Source organism: Microtus pennsylvanicus, chromosome 7 (genome assembly GCF_037038515.1).
Source record: "Microtus pennsylvanicus isolate mMicPen1 chromosome 7, mMicPen1.hap1, whole genome shotgun sequence".
Lineage (NCBI taxonomy): Eukaryota > Metazoa > Chordata > Mammalia > Rodentia > Cricetidae > Microtus > Microtus pennsylvanicus.
Genome location: NC_134585.1, coordinates 120,126,505 through 120,132,084, shown reverse-complemented (window position 1 = coordinate 120,132,084; position 5,580 = coordinate 120,126,505). Strand labels below are relative to the sequence as shown.

The 5,580-nt window shown below is 43.1% G+C and overlaps 1 pseudogene; it reads left to right on the top strand.

Annotated features, from left to right (window-relative positions):
* LOC142854082 (speckle-type POZ protein pseudogene) lies at positions 1 to 1,092 on the top strand (annotated as a pseudogene).
* Positions 1,093 to 5,580: the final 4,488 nt, after the last annotated feature.

Here is a 5,580-nt window from a genome sequence, read left to right as displayed (position 1 = left end):
ATGTCAGGAGACCTGGCAGCTGAGAGCAGAGGCTACACACAGATCAGAGTCAAGAAATTCTCCTACAGATGGACAATCAGCAACTTCTCTTTTTGCTTGGAGGGAAACTTGGGCAATCACATTGAAAGCCCCACTTTCTCACCAGGAGACAATGACCAACAGAAATGGATCATGAAACTATACCTCGATGGGAACAATGAGGAAGGCAGAGGTTACCTGTCAGTTTTCCTAGCGTTGCACAGCTCTCCAAAGAGCCCCGTGTGGGCAAAGGTCCAGTTTGGGATCATAAATGCCAAAGGAGAGGAATTCCGAATCATGAACAATCAAAGTGCTCTAAGGTTCAACCTAAACGATGGCTGGGGTATCGCGAAGTTCATTCCTCGAGATTTCCTTTTTTCCAGTCCATGTTTGCTTCTCCCAGATGACAAACTCACACTCTGTTGTGAGGTGAGCGTGGTTCAGGACTGTATCAGCATCTCTGAACAGAACATGCAACCAGGGATTGACGTTCCAAGGTGCACACTGGTAGATGATCTAGGAGAGCTATGGGAGAATTCCCGCTTCACAGACTGCTGCCTGGTGGTAGCAGACCGGGAATTCCGGGCTCACAAGGCCATCTTAGCTGCTCGCTCTCCAGTTTTCAGAGCCATGTTTGAACATGACATGTTGGAGAGCAGAACGAATCGCATTGAGATTCATGACCTAAAACCAGAAGTCTTCAAGACAATGATGGACTTCATTTACACCGGGAAGGAACCAGATCTCCACAGCATGGCAGATGCTGTGCTGGCAGCTGCTGACAAGTACGGCCTGGAGCGTTTGAAGGTCATGTGCGAGAGGGCCCTCTGCAGGGACCTCTCTGTGGAGAACGCTGCCCACACTCTCTTACTGGCTGACCTCCACAGCTCAGTGCAGTTGAAATCTCGGGCAATGGATTTCATTACAGCTCATGCTTCTGAGGTTTTTCAGACCTCGAGCTGGAACACAGTGGTCCACTCCTATCCCAACTTGGTGGTTGAAGTATGCACCTCTCTGTTTCCTGCAAGTGGTCTTTTCCTGGAGCACCCCCTCAAACGCATGAAGCGATCTTAGGACTCTGTGGGCTGTGACCTACATGTGCCTTCCAAAAGAAACAGTCATTATTGTTACTAACGACACCTGTTTAGACTGTGGGCTCTGAAGCACATTTACAATGAATTTGGGGAAACACATTTGCTAGGCTTGGCTTCAACACCTCTGTAAATGAGTTAGGGTTAGGTAGGGGGAGGAGCAGCACTGGACTCTGGTATACTCTATGCAACTTCTACCCTGTTCTTAGACTGCTTGATTTTTGTCCAATCAGATGGACACTGGGATTCAGGGTTTTGCTGATCCCAAGCTCATCCCAGTAAGGTTTTTTTTGCATAAAACTGTCTGCATTGGATGAGCAGACCATATGATCAAAGGCTCTGAACAAAGGAAAGAATAAACATGAATTTTTATTTAAAAAAGAAGGGATAGAAAAAAGAAGACACGTTCCCTTCAAGCTCAGGATGTGCGAGCTGGAGAGATGATGACTCAGTTGACAAAAGCAATAGTTATTTCTGCAGGGGACCCTTGATCACTTCCCAGCACACATGCGGGACTTTACAGCCATCTCTAACTTGGGCTACAGAGGTTCTGAGTTTCTATTCCATGGGCACAGCCATCTCAGTAGACAAAACATTACCCAAATAAAATGTAAAATGAGTAAAATATTTAAAATTAGTTTTTGGGTTCTAGTGGTGTTCCTGTTTGGTGAAGTACATTTTAGTCCCTCCAACATTGCTGAGCTGGGGAGGTTTGGCCCAGTCCTCACTGTCACATAGGACACAAGCCCTCAGTTCTCTTCCTTGGCACTGACAGTGGCAGAGTGGATAACAGCCATCATGCCCTTGTGAAAAGTGAGACACGGAGGCCTAAGGGGAAAAAGACAACTGCACTGCACCTGGCAGTGTGCTGATTGACTCGGCTTTGAAAAACAACATTTATTGGTTTTGAAAAAACAGAAGGGATTGATTAATTAAGAATTCAAACTTTTTCTTCCTGAACTGTGGTTCTGTTATTAGATATTGGGATAAAACTTTTTATTCTTCTCTGATTTCTATCTCCTTCTATAGTGGTATATTATTTGGGTTTTAATAAAGAAAGTTTGCCTGAAGGTCAGAGGGCAAAACAGCCATACTATTCAATTATACAGGCCAGGGACTGTTGGCACACACCTTTAATCCCAGGACTTGGGAGACACAGACAGAGAGATCTCTGTGAGTTCAAAGCCATCCTGGGTTACTAGTGATTGAATCTGTCTTAAGAAGAAACAATGCTCAGAAAAAGGTAATTCCAACACCTGGTGTTACATACATGCCTTTAATTCAAGCTTTAGGGAGGTTGAGGCAGGATTTATATGGCTGCATGGAGAAAGGCATATAACGGGAAAGAGAGGAATGGGGAATGTGGAGTGTGGAGACTTCAGCATTCATGGAGACAGGATCTCTCCCATTTTCATTATGAGGTAGAGGTAAGATACAGTGGCTGACTGCTTTTCTTTTCTGTTATTCAGGTTGAACCACAATATCTGTCTCTGGGTTTTCATTAATTGTGCTAAATCTTCCTTCTGTGCAGTTGTCAGAAATTCATACTCTCTTAGAAACAGGGTCAATGCCTGGGTATCCTTCTCTCCCTACATCTTTGTCTGACTCTATTTTTTTTTCTTCTACAACTCTTTCCAGAATAGTGTGGAGTAGTAGATTTACAGTTTAATCCCAGCCACGCTCCCTGTTGATTCAAGCTTCAAAGTTGAAAACAACATGTTCATGTTTATGTTGGTAGCCATGTTAGTGTCATATCACACTCTTTTTGTCAAAAGGAATTACTTCTGTAGAACTCTAAAATAACTCTAAAACCATTTCTGACAACTCTGAGGCCAATTTAGAGGCCTCTTAGCAGAAATGCACCCCTCCCAGGAACCAAGCATATAACAACTGCACATGCAAGTACTAAAATGATGGGAACTTTCCATCGTTTTTATGAGTCCTTGTAAATGTTCTCCAAATAGAACTCATTTATTGAATAGGGGCAAGATAACCCTTAAGTGTTGAGTCAGTTCCTGGGAAAGGGGCAAAGTGACCCTCAGATGTTCCCTCTTACCTACCTCACCTGATCTGGCAACGGCTCTCCAGCCAATTATCAGTAATAGCCCTTTGAAGAAAGCAATCATAATAGTTTTAAAAAAACAACCCCCAGAGTCCTCCTTCCTTTTGAAGCTTTTTGTTTTAAAAGTAGCCTGTACCAGCTATTCAGGGTCTTTCTGGCCTCTCCAATGCTGAAAGACCCTGTCATGACAGAATTATTAAAATCCTCATGCTTTTACATGAACTGTGGTGTAAGAGACAGTCTCTTGGGGCAACTCCTCCTGGTAATTGGACTTCAGGGTCCAACATTTGGTTCCCTGACTAAGAATCGAGTTTCTACCCGACTGACTCCAGACCCAATTGGAGGTATGAATGAGCTCACTTTTATGCCTGTCTGTGTATTATGTTTCTGTTTCTGTGTAATTATGAATCAGTAATTTGAAAATTGTACCTGTGAAGGGTCTGTATTAAAATGGGACCAGAGAGGGGAGGCAGATTTGCCCTGAGACCCCTGTCCCTAATCCTGGAATGCATTCTGGGCAGTTTGCAGAGGGGGTGACCAGGTAACCCTAGTCCATGGCAAACATGATTTGTTCCCATCTGTACTTTCAGTTCTGCACCTAAGTGGTGGTGAGAGCACCAGCTTTTGGTTTTGAGTTTCTTTCTGTCTCTTTTTATTTTTGGTTTTGTATGATGGTTTGTCTTTGATAAAATAAAACAGCATGTAACCACCTGCAGTAATTCAAAACCTGGTAGCAGCCCCATGGCCATCATCAGCTCCTCTGATTCTGAAAGCAGAGGCAGCAGTGATGATGGCTGCCCCTCCTCCGAGCCTTTTGTCTTCTCTCTTTCCTCTACAGGAGCAAACAAAACCCAGAATTCAGGCAACTCCGTCCGGTTCTTCCTGATACCCAGAATGATGTTCCCCTCCCGCTCTTCCTCTGGAGGAATTACTTCCTGCACCTGTTCCTGAGGAACCCTCTGGTCGGGCCCCTAGCCCTCAAAACTTCAGCACTCAGCATCTACACAGGGACAGGGGAGGGATGTCCACAAAGGACAGGAGAGGGACCTTCCAAGCACTTCTCCTTTACTCGACCATCAGGCTCCGAATGGACTCTTAAAATCTGTTCTGACTACCCACTAGCCCACTTAGAATCTCAATATGGCATAGTTACTCATTTGAGAAAAAACTGCTCTTCACTGGAATCCTTGATGAATTAGCCATGTAGGACCCACAGAGAAATGACTGCTGAACTTGCCTAAAGATGAGACAGTCATTAGGGGTTCCTGCTTCATGAAAGAGTCTGCCAGACATTCTGCAGGACACAGAAGAAAGTGACTAACAAGCTGCCAATATAGGTGGAACTGTCTTTGAAATTTCTTGCTTCATGGAAAAGTCTGCAGGATACTATGGACAAATAGGCTGATGATGGGGACCCACAATGTTACAGAAGAACTTTGAATGACTGTTCGGATAGTGAGATGTCTCTGTCAATTTTAGAATTTTGGATTTTTCTTACAATGTACTTCCTGTTTACTTAGGTAATATGATATCCTTCTAGGGTCTTTGATGGATTTGAGAATAACTATGTATAATTATAGTTTTCCTTAGTTATGATAAAAGATAAAGTAAACATAAATATTATAACAGTAATTTTTCTCTGTAATTTTACTATGTTCAAGTTAAAACCTTGCTATTTATTTAAACAGAAGAGGGGAGGAGATGTATAAGTTTTATTGCCATGGCTTAATAAAGAAGCTGTTTTCAGTCAATGACTTAACAGAGTAAAGCCAGCATGAAAGACATATATAGAGAGAGTAGGGAGAGTCAGTGAGAAGCCATGTAACCCCACCAGAGACAGACACCAGATGGAACCGCCAGTAAGACACAGCCACGTGATAATAAACAGATTTATAGAAATGGGTTAAATTAAGATGTATGAGCTATCCAATAAAAAAACTAGAGCTAATAGGCCAAGCATCGATTAAATTAATACAGTTTCTGAGTGGTTATTTCAGGAATCTGGGCAACTAGGACTAAACAAGTTGCCTCCTATAATAGATTGTCACTCCAATGTGATTTAGCTCAATGCACATAAAACATGAAAGGTCTTAGAAAGGAACTCTAGCCAGGCGGTGGTGGCACACGCCTTTAATCCCAGCACTTGGGAGGCAGAGGCAGGTGGACCTCTGTGAGTTCGAGACCATCCTGGTCTACAAGAGCTAGTTCCAGAACAGGCTCCAAAACAACAGAGAAACGCTGTCCCAAAAAAACAAAAAAAAAGAAAGAAAGAAAGAAAGAAAGAAAGAAAGAAAGAAAGAAAGAAAGAAAGGAACTCTAGAGAGTAAAAAAGAAAGTTTAGCCACATTTTTTAATGGACTCTGCTTGCTTGTGGCATGCTGCAGTTCCTTTAAGAGAGGTCTTCCTGAT